We start from the raw sequence: 20059 nt of genomic DNA on the forward strand, positions 1-20059 counted from the left end.
CTTCTAAAGTAAGGCCTTAAAACAACAACAACAAAAACAACCAATCACCAAAAGTGGAAGAGAAAAATATTTAGTCAGTCTAAAAAAAAAAAAAAAAAGGAAGAAGAAACATAGAGTGGATAAAAGAGAGAAAGTCCAAGCCAAGGTCAGGTTTAAACCTGAGTTCTGCCCCTGGAACCCATGTAAAAGTAAGAGACGAATGACTTCACGAAGTTAGCCCCTACATGACCACCGTGGCACACAAGAGCCTGCATTCCGTTCATGGCACGCACAATAATAATAAGCAAAATAGAAAATTAAAATAAACTAATATCAGAATGAGGCACCTCTCCCGCTCATTTAAATTGTTTTTAATTACATCTATTTATTTTTGTGGGGGTGTTTTGGTGTGGGGGAGTGTGTGTTCAAGGCCCACAGCATTTGCAGGCTTCCCCTTAGCTTGGTCCCCATTCTTAATATGGTCTACTCACACTGCCTCCTGTTTGTGTGCCTGGAGACAGTCCTGCACATCACGGCCACAGACCTGCACTCTGCACCTGTGAGCTCCAAAAACACCTTGTCTTTCCAGCTCGGTTCAATCGTGATGCTCAGGTCAAACCTGCTGACCTGCCTCTCCAGTAGCGCCCCAGTGACTTTCCAGCTGGGTTTCTCAGCCTCCTAACTAGTGCCTGCATCTGTCTCAGCTCTCTCCCTCTGCTCTGGTAAAGCCTCCTTTAACTCTGCTGTGGTTGTCTTAACCCATGTGTAGCCATTCTGTGACCTACATATAGCTCTGTATGTTGAGCATTGAGTAGTCCAAGAGTTAAAATTGTTTTACTCATAGCGAATACTGACTCCCCTCTTCCCAGAAGCCGTCAGCTATTCTTAGCTCAGTCCTCAGTGAGGACTGGGGGCTCTTGAGCTCCTTCCCATTGCTTGCTCGAATGTTGGGGAAGGGGGTTGATCTTGTGCAGGTCTTATGGAGACCAGAGCTGCTCTGAATCGTGAATGCCTCAGTCTGCCTTGTCCAGTACAGCAGTGGCACCAGCCTGATTTGTTTTTAATGTCCTCTGGACACCTCGCCAACAGCTTGAAGGAAGTATTCTATATCTGGCATTGATCTTTCTATTTGGCTTCTGGAATAAGCGTAATCCCTTACGTCTGTAGGGTAAGAGTTAATATTAGCCATTAATGCTAACAGCCATTTGGCAGAGAGATCAGGACTTCTTGGCAAACTGCAGCTAACGAAAACAATGTAGCTTTGAATTTGTTGTTCCTCAATAAGTTTTGACATTTTGGAAAGATGCAAAAATACCCATTTATGTTTCTACCACAGAGAACTCATGAGTGTCAAGAAGCCCCACATCTCATGTCGATGATTTTATCATAACGCTCTGTGAAACTAGGGAGGGGAAAGCTACCAGTAACTCCAAAGTAAGTATGTCTATAGCTATAGCTATGTCAAGCCAGATCCTGGTCATAACTTGGTAAGCACTTTGTGTTTATATTGGCCGATGTGATGGTACAGTGTGAGCTTCTGGAAGGCTTCCAGGTTCTTGAATTCTAAAATAAAAAACTGAGTAGGGACACATAGTTACTGTAGAAACAAAGACAACCCTTTGAAGGGAAAATGAGCTCCCCACTTAGGCAATAGACCATAACAAAGAGAGTAGGGTTGGCAGCTCAAGATGTTTTTTGGAGACAAAGAACTAGGACTTTGAAGCTACCACAGCAGAAGCTTATGGCTCATTTGTACAACATGAATTTTTTGTCTCCATTGCTTAACATGCTTTTTTTTTCTGTGCAAGCTTTGTTACAAGTAGGAGTTCTGCACAAAATTTCATGCATCACATGGCTCTTAAGCATCATTAATCTACATCACCATCTGCACAGTTGGCCTTGAGTGGGTAGGTGTCTATGTTTCCTCTTCTTCCTCTTTGCTAATCTGATTTTTTTCATGCACTAACTGCATACAGCTTTACACAAAGCTGTCTAGACCTCACCCTGCCCCATTCTCCTCCTTTAACATTAAGGGGTTTGGATTTGATCTGAAGAATGAGACTTCGAGATGGTGGGCTACACAACCAATTGCTGCTCTCCTGTAAAATGGGTGACCGTGGGCAGGCACTGAGGTTTAAATAAGCAGGGGATGGGCATGAGTTTAGCCACAAGATCAGTCACAAGACCATGACCAGACTCCGAAAGGAACAAACAATTCCCAGTTCAAATTTATTCTAAGTAAACATGAGAGAGGAAGTATATTTCAAGTCCATCTATTAGGAGACAGAAAGAGAAAGATGTAAGCAAGAGCAGGTAGAATAGATAAAAGAGTTGAACTCAGGACCCTGGGGGCCAGTCCTGCCTTAAACAGATTGTCTTCTTTTTCTTTTCTTTTCTCTTCTCTCTCTCTCTCTCTCTCTTTTTATCTTTTTAGATATCCAGGCATCGAGGCATTCCATGACACGCTGGTGCCAGGACTCAAATCACTTGCAGACCACCCTGCCTTTCATAAGCTGAGTCTGTCTCGCTTTCTCTTCTTTTTCTCTTATCCTCTTTCTTTTTCTAGTTCAATAATCTTTTTTTAAAAACCTCTTTCTTTTCATTTGTTTTGCCTCTCTAGTTGAAACCCTTTTAGTGTCTAGTGAGGGCCACAGGTGAGACATTCTTGGCTCCAAAGCCAAGGAATGATGTTTCTGCTTCTGTTGTTCTGTAACCATTAGTTGGCATTTTCTGCCTTTACTACCCCTGTTGTGACTGAAATGGTAGCCCAGACTGAATCTTACAACTGTTCTCCCCATATTCTCCTCTTTATCCTCCACCTTGCCTACATCCCTCCAGCCTTGGGCTCTTTCTGTTCACTCAATTCCCACCAAGGTCAACTCCTGTTTTGTGGGTGCCTCCTTTTCTTCTAAAGCTGACTCTGCCGCAAGTGTGTGAGAGAAATTTTGAATATTTTCTTTCCTTTTGAAGTTAAAATGGAACTGTTTTGCTTTCTGAAACATCTTTGGGGAGCTCACACTACTCATAGGAACAGGCTTCCCTCTGCTTGTCCTGTTGGTATAGGGTGTCCCATGACCCTGTGAGACTTGGTCATATTAATTTTAGAAACCTTAGGGACATCTGCTTTTACTTCGTTCCAATCTCTGGAGTGTCCTTGTTTAACCTGAAGATGTCTCTATGAGACTAGAATACCAACCAAATTAATACTAAATTAAAGGGAAAACCCCCGTTTGTCCATATTAGCAGAAGGAATGAGGAGACTATTGCCATGGGAACTGCATCGTAGGGTCACCTATCCTTCCCTCCTCTGTGATTTTATTTACTATTCTCTTTTATTATTTACTTATTCAATTGTTCATCAGAATGACTGTAGATTTATTAAGGAGAAGTAAGAAAGAACTCCTGAGAGCGGGAGGGGCTCCAAGAGGGGAATTCTGGCAGATCATTTAAAACCCTCAGATCGGGATTATGTTTCCCAGTCAGTCCCCTCCCTTGGTCCAAGTACATGATTAAGAAAATTTACTTGAGGATGGGCATGAGAGCTGCCCAAAACTCCAGATGCTGAATTACACAGAACCTGAAGTGGCTTCCAAGCCACACAAATCTTCTAAAAGTCACTAAGGAGGTACAGGAAGGAATTAGGTACCAGGCAAATGAATAACTCCTAATCTCTGGGATTTCACAGGCATCTCAGTTATTGCAGTTTGTTCTGGAGAAGCCCAAAGCACAGCAGGAACTGGAGGCAACCAGAAAGACAGATATGGCACTCAAGGGTAGTTGTGATCTTTATCCCTTATGTTCTTCCAGAAGGGAAATCAGCTTTCCATATCAGTGGACGCCCCTTTAGAAAGCATCCCAAGAAATTCAGATCCTCAACCCCCAGACCCCCAAACATTTTACTTTTCTTTTGTGACATCTGAGTACTCTATATCATCTAGAGGACAGTGAAGCGGCTTCCCCTAAAGGCAATCTGAACGATAACACTGTTCTCCAGAGAGATCTTTTCTATAAGTGATATGGAAAAATGGTATGAAGTCCCCCACACAGAATAATTCTTTTGTTAATGGGACAACAAGGATGGTTCTAGGAAATACAAACTGGAGCTTTCCATTGTAGCTTCAGTAGAGACTTTCCCAGACACTCCCCTTAATGCTTGGGAGAAGCTTGCTTCTCTTAAGGTATCTTGCGGGGAGCAAATAAATATGTCTTCTGCTTCTCCAATTGCCCTTTTCTACCTGCTCCAGCTCTATCTGTAGTCACTGCCCAAGCTGCCACCTTATCCTGAGTCTTCTGTTAGACTGTGGAAGCCACTCATAGGCTTGCTTCCACAAGGGCTACCCAAGAAGATGAACACTGACAGGGAAAGGTTTTCCTTGTAAGATTTAAAGAAAATAAGATGACTCGGGAAAGTTTTTCTTATGACTAATAAAAATATAAAGATGAATTCTAACAAATAACTTGGACCTTTGAACTCTCCTGAACAGACCTTCATACAGTACTTGGGCAGGCCATTACTCAGAATGAGAGATAGAATCACAGAGAATTCATCAAAAGGTGACTATCCTTCCAGACCTGTGGGTGTCGATGTCATGAGTCCTGATTGGGATTTTGAGGACAGATTGTCCCTCTGATCAGGAGAATTACAACTGATTGAGTTAAGCCCATCAATTAGACTGATTGTCTACCATTGAACAAGGACTCACTGAACACACCATTACCTGCCAAGATAAACACAAGGAGAAATTTCCAGAAGCACACATATTTGATACCAGAGTCCTCTGAAGGAGGATTAACCACCCCAAATAGATGAGTTTAGCACTCAATCTGCCCTGGATATTAGAAGAAAATCACAAAAGATCTTGCAGGTACTTGGGACTTCCATCAATGACCTCATGAAGGTTGGTTTCTGTTGTTTTATCTTGTTCACAGCTGAAGAGGTCAGCGTGAGCACCGCCCACATGGGTTGCAGCTTCCTCTTGCTCATGGCCCGCATGGTAGCGTGGATCAATGACACACCGACACTCAAGCCGCAGCGCCTGCAACCTCAGTCCAGAGCGTGATCCCTCAGCCTCCACGGACATGACTCACAGAATAGTTTTTGTCTCAAAAAAAAAAAAAAAAAAAGCAACTCAAGCTTCCTTGGGATGAAAGTTCTGGTTGCCATGGTTATTCCTGTTGCAAGAGTTTCCATTCCCAATCCTCTCACTATTTATGGGACCCACACTCTAATCATTGTTAAATGATGTCTTCTAGACTCTAGGCTATAAAAATGCAGATGGTGATGACTTTGAAGTCACTGTCTGCTGCTGCCACACTGCCACACTCCTTTTAACAACAGGACCCATGGATCATCTAGTCTCCTCTGGCAGGCAACAAGAACTGGAAACCTCGCATCCCAAGCCCCTGACCCATTTCAGGAGGAAAGAGCTACAAACAATGTTATTGTGAGACTTCCTGAAGATTATAGGGTGTCCAGTTCCAGAGAGTAAATGTAAGGTAGAAAACAAACGTGAGACAAGCTGCCAGGAGACCAACCATGACGTCACTTAGAGGACACTAAACAGTGTCAAGAGAGAGTAAACTATGAGCTATAGAATGGCCTGCACACAGCCAATAAAGCTCCGATGATTCCAGCATAAGTCCTTAGTGCTGAATATGAAGCCTCATGGATTTTTGTTTGCTCTTCTGGCTTTCAGTATTTCTTTAATTTGACCTTTCCTTGATATTTTTCTATCCCTTCATTTTGGAATGGGAATGATTTTCTATGCCCCTATGTAGTAGATATGTATAACTTGGTTTTCATTTTATAGATGTTCACAGCAAGGAGTTTGCTGTGAGTCTCAGAAGAGACTATGGACTATTGAACGTGAACAGTTTGAGGACTGTTGAAAAAGACTAGGGGGACTTTTGAAGTCGGGCTCACTATATTTTTGCATTATAGATGGCTGTGAACCTACGGATATCAAGTTGACAGGGGGTGGACTTCTGATGGTTAATCCTGATTGTCAGTTTGATGGGATTTGTAATTACAGTAAGGTTTAACAGTACTAATAAGATAAACCCTAAATATGGGGGTGTACTATTCCATAAGGGGGATACTAGACTGAATAAACAGGAGAAATTACACTCAGTACTGGAGTTTATCTCTCTGTGTTTACTGACTCAGACACAATGTCCCAGTCACCCCACACCTATGCTGTCATGCCTTTCATGATGGGATGGGCTGCACCTTCAAACTGCGAGCCCAAAATAACCCTTTCCCCTTGACTTCAGTGGACTCATTCCCAGTGCTTTGTCATATCAATGATAAAGAATCTAATATGAATTCCAAATCATGAAAAAAATGTTTAACATCTTTGGCCATCATGGAAATGTAAATCAAAGTTATGCTTACTTAGGTCCATGCCATCCCACTGAGAATGTTGCCATCAAGAAATTTAAAAAAATTAACAATGCTGGTGAGGATCGTGAGGGAAAGGAACCCTTATATACTCTTGAGGGAAATGGAAGAGTACAGACACTGTGAACAATCCCCAGAAAGTTAAAGATCCTGGAGAGAGAGATAACAAATTGATTTTCATTTGATAACTTGGAGTCTTGGCACGAGTGACTCTGATTTAACCTTTAATTCAGTCAGTTAGGAGCCTAATTTAAAACAATGGCCTCCTGTAATGTTCATTGAAAATTTTTCAAAGACAGCAAGAATTGAAAGTGCTCCATTGTGTTGCTGATAAAGAATGAAGTAGGTTTTAGGGACTAATCTTTTGCTCTAGTAACCTGAAGGCCTGGCTCCCAAACACACCCTCATCTCACGTAAAACTGACCTATCTTGCCAGGCCCATTTGCCCTCTTTATCATCCTTAATTGTCTTTAGAAAAATAAACATTGTCCTTAGGTAGGAAATCTTTATTTATCTTATCAATTGTGTTGAAAGATTTTTAAAAAGTACTGAGCATTCAACCAAAGGCCTTACACATGCTGGCTAAAATCCCACACCAGCTACACTTGAGACAGATTCTGAAACTGTTTTCCTTGGTTTCCAGCCAGCTTGGGAGGGAACCAGATAAAGGAAAGGACTTCTTGACCTTTTCGTGTCCCCTAAATTTTTCTCTTTTCCTAACATTCTTCCTTGAGGGGGGCTAATAAGGCTGAGCTCAGAGTCGCCAATACCCTAGGATTACAGGGTTGAATCTTTTCCAGCTAGTCAGGTTTCTAGAGTGTCTGCAGGAAGCCACGGAACACATGTGCCTGAGCCTGAAAGCTGGCGGGTAGGAAGGTCAGAGAACCAAAGAGGAGCAAGAATTAAGGATGCCCTGTAAGGACAGAAGACCGCGGCGAGTACTAGAGAGGACGAACAACAGCGAGACTGGAAGTTCTCAGCTGGAGCCTGTCATGGAATAGACAGCAAGTTTCGGTTGGGGGGAAGGAGGGTAGGAAGGACAGAAGGGCGAAGAAGCTGTCTTGAGGCACCTGCAAGCGAAAGATAAAATCTCAGATATGAGACCCAGAGGTGAGATCCCACTAAATAGTGATCAAAGCTGGTACTTTATGAAGCTTTGGAGGTTTATGGGTTGATCAAAGTGAGCTAAAGACAGCAGACGACACTTAAAACACTGAGATATCTCAGTTTCTCCAGAGCTAAGGGGCAATTCTGCTAAACACAGCACACCGAAGGACACCTTCTGCTTACAGCTCAGTGCAAACCGAGTTTTAAGGCTGTGCGTGCTCACTGCAGATGTGGGGCCCCCCACTTTAGGCACTGTCTCTCACACTAACTAACTGCCTAGTATTGTTCTTGGCCAGCTCTGGAATAACTCCCCCTCTTCCTAGACAAAGTCCATGCAGGCCCTGTTCTGGTCCATTTTCTATTTACTGAAACAAAACACCTTGGGTTGAGTAACTTATGAAGAATAGAGGCTTCTTTAGCTCGTATGTCTGGAAAGGTTTCTCTCAGCGTCATAAAATGGCAGAAAGTGGCAAAGCAGAACAATCATAGGTCACCACAGGTTTCTCTGGAGTCTACCTGATTGATCTACTAATGCCAATGATCTCACGATTTGTGAGTTTAGAAGTTCACTTTCACTGGAACCGGAGGGAAGGCCCTTGGCTGTGTGCCCTATGATGAAGAACAGTGGTGAGAAAGCCGGCTCATTATTTCAAGCTTTACTTTTATGGGGACACAAAGAAAATTCAGCTTTTTTTTAATGAGTAGCCATTAATCAGGATGCTGAAGTTAATCCCAGCATTTAGGACAATTGTTTTAACACCCCGTGAATTGTGAATGGTCATAGACCCTCCATTGGCTCAGTTTCCCACGTTCTTCCCTGTGAGTTTTAACACACCCCACCTTTACTCCTGATAGTCTCCTACATATCTCTAGTTGCCCAAGACTCTGACAATGATTTTCCTGATCCATCTGGAAAAGTGCCTAGCCTTTGTCTTTCTGTCGTGCCAACACAGAGGACACATTCTGTTCTATTTGTTTCTGCGTCAGAGTTCTTCCCCAAAGATATAAAGAATGGTGTCCAATGATGAGACCATTTGGTTCAATGCCCTCTGTGTCCCAAATGTAGGGTATTTGGGTCAAGGTGCTACATTCAACGCAGGATTTCTCATACCATCCCTGGCCTTCTCAGACACTGTCACTCATGACAAAGGCTGGGTACAATCTAGGAAAACACTGAGCATATCGGCTCAGTCCATTTATGGGCTCCAGCCCCAGTAGTTGTATTTTCAATGAGTAACTAAGACTTCTTACTATCAAAGAGTCATGGTGGGGTAGGGAGAGATGGATCACTGGTTTAAAGCACACACTCTTCTTGAAGGACACCCGAGTTTGGAGCCCAGCACTCATGTCGAGCAGCTCAAAGCACCTGTAATTCTAGCTCTGGCTGGATTCAACATTCCTGATCTCTGAAGGTGTCTGCACACCTGTGTACAGCCCCACTCCTAGCTACACATAATTAAAAGTAGGGACCAATCTTTTATAAAGTCACAGAGGACTCTGTACCGGCTGGTACCAAATTTGGAAATAACCAAAATAGTCCTTTTATAATAAATCAGTTTTAATAAAAGGGGAAATAAGGGAACTTACAGAACCAAGGGTCCAGCGGAGCAGAAGGTAACGCGGGGGATAGCAAACGGGGCTCCTTCCGGCACCCAGATCCTATTTAAGGGTATCCTACTCCCCTGGCTGCCCCTGAACGCAGGGATTGGGCCAGCTGCCCCAACATCTCCCCCTTTTGTCTAAATAAGGCAGATTCAGAAACCAAATACAACTATATACAATGGGAACAGATCATATAAAATTACAAGAAGTAAACAATATCAGGCGAGGAGCATATAACAAAAAATTTTTCTAATCACTCTACTTTGGGAAGTCTAAATAATGTAGAAGGTAGCTACCATTATCTAATCTTCAACCCCATCAAAGATCTGAGAAGGAAAGTAATATTACCAAAGCAACCAGGAAGCACAAACGAGAAACTTCCAAAATGTGCAACAGAAAACAGAGACAATTGACTACCTGGGCAACCACACGAAGTCTTGATAGCAATGTTGAGGCAACCAACTTTGGCTGAGGCCTGAAAAAAAACTGACATACCATTATACAATGGCAAGGAACCTTTAGTAGAACTATCCTATTCTGTCTTGGCAAGATAAGACAATTCTGTTTTATCCACTTATGGATATTTCGTACTTTAGTCAGTAATGGAGGTATGGGCTTTTCTTTGCTCCAAGGCCAGTTCTGCCAAGTAGAAGACAAACTCCCAGTGGAGTGTCTTTGGTGCTCAACGTTCTCTCGGGAGTAGAGCATTGTTGCCAGGAGTGATTGTGTCTCATAAATACAAAACTCTAGGTTAGATTAAAGGCCATGTTCTACAGCTCTTCAAAGAGGTCGAAGATTATGCTATCTATACTAAATACAACCTCTATGTGTCTAAAAAACCTGATTGTCCTAAATATAAATATGACCAACATATAATTCTCAACACTTATGTAACTGTATGACTAATAGAATAGACAACTGTGCAATAAATGAAGACAATGATTTCCGAATGTAAACAGGGTCATTACATAAATAATATCTGAGGTAGAAATGTACATTGCAATATGGTAAACAATGTCATTACATAAATAATATCAGAGGTAGAGATGTGCATTGCAATATAGTAAACAATGTCAATATAACAATTGTTTCAAACAGAGGTGGTATCATACTCTCATACAATGTTCAATATATCAATATACAAGAATCAACACTCATATAGTTTTTCAAAAAACAATAACTCAAAAAAATCAATTATTCCTTCAGATCACCAGTTAATCCCTCCCCCCCTTTTTCTGATATAAATATATATATACATATATATATATATATACACATAATTTATACCCCTGAGTCCATATAAAGCCTTCTACAATCCGACAACCCTATACCAGCCACCAATTAGTGTCCCTAAACCTGAGGGTAAACTGTTGGGAGGGGGGGCGTCGTCATCTAAGATTGCTTCCAGTTGACATAGGGGCGACTTTTCTTCTCAGGGGTGCCTGTGAAAGCAAATGATGGTAGAGTACCCAGGGTAACATTTCATCTAGGAAAAATGTGTCCAGCCTCTGAATATTTTGAGGAAATGAGGCCAGAATGTTGTCAAAAATGTGCACTATTCAAAAGTGTTCTGTGCAATTGGTACCAAAAAACAGGCCAAATATTAGCGCTACAAAAACATGATGTCATAATAACCAGTTGGAGTTGATGTTGCGGGGCCCCATCTTCATCCTGTAAACTGCAAAGATTACTGAAGAAAAAATTTGTCTTTTGTTGCAAGAAAGATAAGCATTATCTACAAAGACACATACAGACGTATACGTGCATATCTTCAATGAAAGGTGCATTAAAGACAACCATAGATATGAAGGAAGGCAAAGAAGGCAAATATATTGGTACCATTATCAACATTATTGTTATTAATATTCTGTCTCATAACATGACTCCTTACCTGAGACAGAAACTCTGAGAAATCTCTTATAAACAAGCTTGGAATTGGAGAGGGACTGGGCCAGAGTCCAACTCCAAGAAACCAGCTCTAAATATCTATAAAGAAATGCATATTGACACACATTCAAAAAATTGTTTTTTATACTCACGGAGCTTACCCAATGTTAATGCTGATCCTTGTTGGGTTGCAATTGGTTTCCATCCATCAGTGTTCAAGGTATCCAGGGTCCCTCAGATCCTTCGAAGGTGAGCGTCTTCCTGTGGGGATAAGAAAAGAACCCTGCCCCCGAACTATAGGTCTCTTACCATCAGTATGTTCACCATCCTTGTGCATGAATTGTTATTTTTCTTTTCCAAGGGGCTTCTCCTCTTCAAACCGAACCTTTATTAACTTTGATGGTATCCACGATTTTTCTTCTCCTGTGGAGACAAGAGCAAAACCCCTTCCCCAACGCAGCACATTCCCTGGCTTCCATTGTGAGGTTAGCACATCCTTGAAATAAACTCGTTGATTTAATTCAACAGACTTTTCCATTATCCAATGTCTTTCTGTAGCCATTGTCCCCTTCTCATTAGCGTTGAGAAAATTCAAGGTTGGTAAAGCATTATGTAATCTATTTCTGGGGGTATTTTCCACCCCTTTTGCTTGTTCAACATATCCTTTATAGTCCTATTTGATCTTTCAATGACTGCTTGACCTGTAGGATTGTAGGGTATACCTGTAACATGCTTAATGTTGTAATAAGCAAAAAACTGTTTCATTTTCCTAGAGACATAAGCTGGACCATTATCCGTCTTTATTTGTGCAGGTATACCCATGATGGCCATAACTTCTAATAAGTGAGTGATTACTGAATCGGCCTTTTCTGAGCTTAAAGCAGTTGCCCATTGGAATCCTGAATAAGTGTCAATGGTATGGTGTACATATTTTAATTTTCCAAATTCTGCGAAATGGAACACATCCAATTGCCAGATTTCATTCCTTTTAGTGCCCTTTGGGTTAGTCCCTGCAGGAAGTGGTGCTTGGTTATAGAAAGAGCAAGTAGGGCATTTCTTTACGATCTCCTTAGCTTGTTGCCATGTAATAGAAAACTCTTTCTTCAAGCCTTTGCTATTGACATGATGCTTTTCGTGAAATTCGGAAGCCTGCAGCACACTACCAATCAATAACTGATCAATATCTGCATTACCTCATGCTAAAGGACCTGGCAGACCTGTATGGGATTGGATGTGTGTTATATACATAGGGCAAAGTCTGTTCCTGATCATTTCTTGTACCTGGATAAACAATAAGGTTAGTTCAGTATCATCAGGTATGAATGCAATATTAGCTACATATGGCCTTAATTTTCCTATTTGTCCTTCTGGTCCTATGCACTTAACCCATCTCTTGCTTTGTCTTACTCGAGATAGGGTCCCAATTCCCAAAAGTCGAACATTTACATCCTGTAGTGGCTAATACGGATGCCAAGATTCTGGAGTAATGATACTAACATCCGCTCCTGTGTCCAGCAGGCCAGTAATGAAAATGCCATTTACACACACTCTTAACTTGGGTCTTTGATCACTTATAGAAGTTTGCCAAAATACACGTAATTCATCTTTTGGGTTATTTTTGCTTCCAACAGCAGACATGGGGATTTCTAATTGTCCTGACAAGGCATGTTCTCCGTTGTAACTGGAAATGACTGGACCACATTCGCCATGGGCCCCCCATGGCGTTTCCCGCCTGCAGCGGATTTCCTTGCCTATCTCTTGACGATCTGCATTCACTGTCCCAATGCCTACCTTTTCCACATCTCCTACATAACCCTGAAGGCTGAGGCCTCCTATTCCTGTTATTCCTGGAAAAGGCATTATTATTATTATTATTATTATTATTATTATTATTATTATTTCTGTAAATCCTTTGTCTGCAATTCCGTTTCATATGTCCCATTCTGCCACAATTAAAACATTTGGTATTTTGATGTCTCCTTTTACCGTTGGCAATGGCTTCTTCTACCCAGGTGTCGGTGTGAAACTCAGTCGATTCAATATTCATTGTATGCAAGACCCATTCCTCCAGGGGTGCTGATCTGATCTTTAGAGGCGTCAAAACCCTTTTGCACTCTACATTGGCATTCTCATAAGCCAAGGACTCAATTATTACTTGCCTTGCTTCTGGGTCAGATATCCCCATTTGTACAGCTTTAGTTAGTCTATGTAAAAAGTCAACAAATGGTTCTCTCGGACCCTGTTTAACTCTGATATATGATTCTGTTCTCTGTCTTGGGTCTTGAACACTGTCCCAAGCCTTCAAGGCTGCGGTAGTACATATGGATAAAGTGTGTTCATCATAATTAGCTTGTTCTAGAGGATCAGAATAAAGTCCTTCACCCATAATTTGATCTAGGGTGATGTCAACTCCCTTTGATCTTTCCTGCTGTTCTAAAAGCCTATCCTCTTGTCTGAACATGCACTTCCAGCTCAATTGAGGTCCGTTCTCTAAAACAGCCGAGACTAGGTCCAACCAGTCCCTAGGGGTGGGGTTAATTGTTATGGACCAAGACTTTAGCATCTCCTTAACAAAGGAGTTATGCATCCCAAAATTCATAACATCTTGTTTAATTTCTTTCAGATCATTCATACGGATGGGTTCCCATGTATATTCCTTGGTGATCTTAGGGTTTTTAGAACCAGTCACCTTTTCTGTAGTTATCACTGGGAAAATAGGTAGAGTTCTATTAAAGCTATCCCGGAGAGTTCTATTTATCGATGGGGTTGGGACTTTCTTTTGTACTATTTGTTCCTGTTCATGAGAGTCCATAATTTCCTCGATCTTTTCAAATCTATTTACCATTGCCTTCTGCAATGCCTCAATCTCTTGCCCAGTATTATGTTCCAAGGCTTTCATAGAGGATTCAAAGGTATGAAGTTTGTCCAACACCGATAACGTCTCATCCTTGGACAGAATTTTTATGGCATGAATGGTGCCATCTTGTATTGAAATTCTGTCCAGTAATCTTTCATAGCCCTTTGATAAAGTCTTGTTAATATATTCAACGGTTCGAATCTTCTCAGATAATGTTTCAGTTCCTACCGACAGGGATTGCAACTTATGATTCAAATTCTCAGATAGTGTTTCAGTTCTTACCGACAGGGATTGCAACTTATGATTCAAATCAGCTGTTCCTGCCTCCATATCTTGCATTTTCCTCTCAAGTGATAAAGCCATCTCAGAGAGAGATCTGTTATTCCTTTCCTCATGAGATTCAAACTTCTCCTCGAAAGTTTCAAACCATTTACAAAACTCTTGCATATTTTTCTCAATTAACAAAGCCATCTCAGAGGAAAGTCTATTATTCCTTTCCTCGAGAGCTGCAACCGTCTTTTCAAGCTGTTTATTAGTGTTTTCCAAACCAGTTATGTCCTTGTTTAGTTTTTTAGCTCCTGCCTGTAAGGACTCTATCTCTTTTTTATCTTCCAACCACGTTGTAATGAAAAAAATAAAAATAAAGAAGATACCAAGCCCTGTAAATATCCAGCCAAAGGAAACCACATCTGTATCGCTCAAAAATTCAGTCATCGTGTAATTAAACAAATTATAGAATCCTTTAATAGTGATATTATCAGACATTTTTTATCTGAATGCTTAATTTCAATCAAATGAAAAATTACCTGTAATTACCGTTGTCTGCCACTAGATGGCGCAGTGCACCTAGTTTCACGTGTTTTTGGGAAACCAAAGATGGCGTCCTGCGTAGAGTTCAAGGCGGCGAAGTCTTGCTAGCTTGAAATCAACGTTGAATCTCTGCAAAAGCTTCACAAACAATTTGGCGGGGTGACCCGGCGCCCTGGGGGTGGGAGGGGGGACGCGCGTGGGCACACGCACAGCTCAGCTCTCAACTGCCGGTGGCTGGACCGGGCTGAGCACGTTGGTGGCTACAGCTACGGGGACGCGCGCGGAGCACAGGAGCAAGCCGCGGTTTTGTCTGGTTCCACGGTGTGGAGCGGCCCGTGAGGCCGGGCAAATAGCTCCTGGGTGGAGCAAAGCAGCAGGCCTGGTACAGCAAAGGATACTGCATCGTTCGGCCATGGGCTGTCTCCGTATGGAGATGTGGGAATAATAAAAAACAGTGCGTGCTCCGGCTCAATCAGCTGAATTAAAGTTGAGCCGGCTCCGCCTGCCTGTGAATTGTGAGCAGAAATCTGCCGACAGCAGCAGGCTGTGGGGTACGGGTGGTCTCAGGTGGCTTGGCTGCCCGGGGTTCTGCCCCACGTGGGAGGCGCCAAATGTACCGGCGGGTACCAGTGGTACCAGCAGTCGGAGGGGTTAGGAAATAACCAAAATAGTCCTTTTATAATAAATCAGTTTTAATAAAAGGGGAAATAAGGGAACTTACAGAACCAAGGGTCCAGCGGAGCAGAAGGTAACGCAGGGGATAGCAAACGGGGCTCCTTCCGGCGCCCCGATCCTATTTAAGGGTATCCTACTCCCCTGGGGCAGCCACGCCCCTGAACGCAGGGATTGGGCCAGCTGCCCCAACAGGACTCAATTTCCCAGGGAACAGTTGTGATCATAATGTAACGTAAAGGCAATGGATGACTGAAGGCATAAATCACAAACAATCCCACACCAGTTTGGAATTATGATTAATAGAATGGTTTTTTATTTAAAGGGGAAAAACTGACAGATCACCGTCCCAGACAACAGCCCTCTGCGCAATCAGGAAGGGAGCCTAGTCGCCGGAAGTGGAGCCGGAAGCCAGAGAGCGAGCAGAGGGCAGTTGCTGCTTTTTTAAAGAAGGAGAGACCACGCCTCAATGGGCTGGTATCTCAGCAGCTATTGGCTGAAGGAGAGGAAGGAGCTCCCACAACACCTCCCCCTTTTGTTTAAGTAAGAGAGTTTTAAACATACTATGAAATTATATACAATAAATACAAATACCCTATTCTAACTAGCTTAAGTCTTGTATAATAAATAACTTGGCCAAGTCATGAGAGGAAAGGAACTACATTTATATAGTCTTCAACCCCATCGAAGATCTGAGAAGGGAAATAATGTTACCTGAGTAATTAGGAAGTGCACTCAAACAACTTCCAAAACATGCAACAAATCACAAGAGACAACTAGCTACCTGGACAATCACCCAAAGTCACGTTTGCAGCATTGAAGCAACCAACTTTGGCTAAGGCCTAACATAACTGACATACCATTTTCAAGGCAAGAAACTTTTCAAAACTATGTTACCCTGTCTTGGCAGGATATGACAGTCCTGTTTTATCCATTTACGGATACTCTGTATCTATCAGTGGTTGGGGTATGGGCATTTCTTTGCCCAAAGGCCAGTTCTGCCAAGAAGAAAGGCTCCATGTGGAGTGTCTTTGGTGCTCAACATTCTCTCGGGAATAGATTGGTGTTGCCAGGAGCAATTGTGTCTCACTACCAAATTATTTGTCTACCATGGAACTCTGAGTTAAACTAAAGGCCATTTTCTACAGCTCTTTGAAGAGGTTGAAGATTATCTATCTATTCTGAGTATAATCTCTATGTATCTAATGAACCTGATTAGTCTAATTATAAATGACAAACATAGATGACTATAGATCTATATAATTCTCAATACCTATCTAACTTAAAGACTAAGACAATAAACAACTGTGCAACAAATGAGGACAATATGACCTTCAAATATAAACAATGTACAAATATACATTGCAATATGGTAAATATATAGCAATACATAAACAATATATAAGTATCTTAATCAGAGGTATAAATGTACACTGCAATATGGTAAATATGCATATATCAATACAATATATATATACATAAAAATGTTTTAAACAGAGGTAGAACATGCATGCATACAATAGTTAATATAATTTAACATTGTATCAATATACAAGAATCGATAACAATATATTTGTCTAAAAACAGTAACTAACAATTACAAATCTATTATCCCATCATCCAATTATCCCTCTTTTTTTTCCTAAAAGATCCCTGAGCTTTTAAAATTCCTCTCCCAACCCCCCAACCCTCAACTGTATACTAATTATAATCAACCCTTAAATAATGTCCCTAAACCCAAGGACAAACTTTACTGGGAGAAGGGACGTCATCCTCTAGAATTACTTCCAGCTCTCATGGGGGCGACGTTCTTTCTGGGGGATCCTGTGAAAGTAAAATGATGGTTAAATTTCAAGATCAATGTCTTTTAAAATTGCAAATAGTCTCTGAGTATCTTGTGCAGGTCTGGCCAGAATGTTGTACAAAATGTGCATCATTTCAGCTAACCAAGTTGGAATACAAAATGTGCACCATTTCAGCTAACCAAGTTGGAACCGTCTTGTGCAGCTGGTACCCAAAACGGGTCTTGTTGTCTTGTAGTAGTGCTATCAGTATCATGACGTCATATCAACCAGGTGGAGTTCTTGTTATGGGGCCTCATCTTCTTCCTGGAAATTTCAAATGTCACTGCAGGAAAAACTCATTGTTCATTGTGAAAAACTTAAACATTAACCGTGTAGACATATATAGACATATATATATATTCAATGAGAGGCATGATAGATATATTCAATGAAAAGTATGAGAGATATGAAGAAAAGCAAAGATGTTTTCTAAACTCATATTTCTTTCTGTCCCATATCATGGCTCTTGACATGAGACAGAAACTCCAGAAACTCTGAGTTTTTCTCTTAACAACAGGCTTGGAATTAGAGAGGGACTGAGCCAGAGTCCAACTCCAAACCAGCTCTATAAATTTAGAAATATGATTTAGTATATTTTACTTACGGAACCTATTCAGTTTTCTTGATAATCCCTACTGGGCAGTTATTTTTCCATCTGTCAGTATTCAAACATCCAGGGTCCCTTGAATTTTTCAAAGATGAATGTTTACCTATGGAGATAAGAACAGAACCCTGCCCCATTCTATATGTTTTTCTTACAACCTGTATGAATATCATCATTGTGGATGAGCTGTCATTTCACCTTTCCAAGAGGTTTCTCCTCTTCAAATCAAACCTTTATTAATTTTGATGGTATCCACAATTTTTCTTCTCCTGTGGAAACAAGAGCAAAACCCCTTCCCCAATGTAGCACATCTCCTGGCTTCCATTGAGAGGTCAGCACATCTTTGAAATAAATCGGTTAATTTAGTTCAGCAGACTTTTCCATTATCCAGTGTCTTTCTGCTGCTGTTGTTCCTTTCTCATTAGCGTTAAGAAAATTCAAGGTTAATAAAGCATTATGCAATCTATTTCTGGGGGTATTTTTCGTCCCTTTTTGTTTGTTCAGCATATCCTTTATAGTACAATTTGATCTTTCTATAATTGCCTGACCTGTAGGATTACTTGGTATACCTGTAATGTGTTTTATATTATAATAATCAAAAAAGCATTTCATTTTCTTAGATACATATGACTTTATTTGTGCAGGTATACTCATGATGGCCATAACTTCTAATAAATGTGTGATCACTGAATCAGCCTTTTCTGAGCTCAGGGCAGTAGCCCATTGAAAACCTGAATACGTGTCTATGGTGTGGTATATATATTTTAATTTACCAAATTCCATAAAGCGAAACACATCCATCTGCCAGATTTCATTCCTTTGAGTACCCTTTGGGTTACTCCCTGCAGGCAACAGTGTTTGATTATAGAAAGAACAAGTAGGACATCTCTTTATAATGTCCTTAGCTTGTTGCCATGTAATGGAAAACTCTTTCTTTAAGCCCTTACTATTGAAGTGATGTTTTTTATGAAATTCTGAGGCCTGCAACATGCTTCCAATCAATAATTGGTCAATTTCAGCATTACCTTGTGCTAGAGGACCAGGCAGACCCGTATGGGACCAGATGTGTGTTATGTACATTGGACAAAGCCTATTCCTAATTACGTCTTGTACCTGGATAAACAATGAAGTCAACTCTGTGTCATCTGGAATAAATTCAGCAGTTTCAATATGCAAGATAACTCTTTCTGCATATTGTGAATCTGTAACTATATTAAGAGGTTCTTTAAAATCCCTTAGCACCATAAGAATGGCATATAATTCTGCCTTCTGGGCAGAATTATAAGGGCTTTGTTCCACCTTACTCAATTCATCTGACTTGTAACATGCTTTCCCTGATTTATTTGTATCAGTATAAAACGTACGGGCTCCAGTTATTGGAGCATCTTGTACAATTATAGGAAGAATCCAAGAAATTCTCTTTATGAGGGTAAGTCTATCACTTTTGGGATAGTTGCTATTAATTTCTCCAAAAAAAAATAGCACAAGCTCTTTGCCATGGTTCATTGTCTTCCCATAGCTTTTTTATTTCCTCAGTAGTAAAAGGCACTATAATTTCTGCTGGGTCTGTACCTGCTAGTTGACGAAGTCTCAGCTTACCTTTTATAATTAATTCAGAGACTTTTTCCACATAAGTTTTTAATTTTTTACTTGGTTTATTAGGCATAAATATCCACTCTAAACTAGTACCTTCCCTCTGCATTAAAATCCCTGTAGGAGAAATTCTGGAAGGCAATATGGCTAGGATGCAGCTAAGATTTGGGTTCACCCTATCCACATGTGCCTCCTGTAATTTTTCCTCAATCATTGTCAGTTCCTTTTGTGCTTCAGCTGTCAGTTTTCTGGGCCTATTCAAATCTTTATCACCATCTAAGGTTTTGTTTAAATGAACTATTAGATCAGGTGTTATCCCACCTGATCGTATCAGCTGGTCGTAGACTGGAAATGTCTCCTAACAATCTTTGGAAATCATTAAGAGTCTGTAACTGGTCTCTCCTAATTTGTGCCTTTTGCATTTTAATTTTCTCTAACCCTATTCTGTAACCTAGGTAATTAATAGAATTTCCTCTTTGAATTTTGTCAGGGGCAATTTGTAATCCCCATTTAGGCAAGACTTTCTTTACTTCTTCAAACATCCTTTCTAAAGTATCTTTATTTGAATCAGAAAACAAAATGTCATCCATGTAATGATAAATTATGGACTTGGGAAATTGCTTACGAATTATTTCCAATGGTTTACATACAAAATATTGGCACAATGTGGGACTATTGAGCATCCCCTGTGGGAGGATAGTCCA

The sequence above is a fragment of the Arvicola amphibius genome, chromosome 6, assembly GCF_903992535.2.
Source record: "Arvicola amphibius chromosome 6, mArvAmp1.2, whole genome shotgun sequence".
Taxonomy (NCBI): domain Eukaryota; kingdom Metazoa; phylum Chordata; class Mammalia; order Rodentia; family Cricetidae; genus Arvicola; species Arvicola amphibius.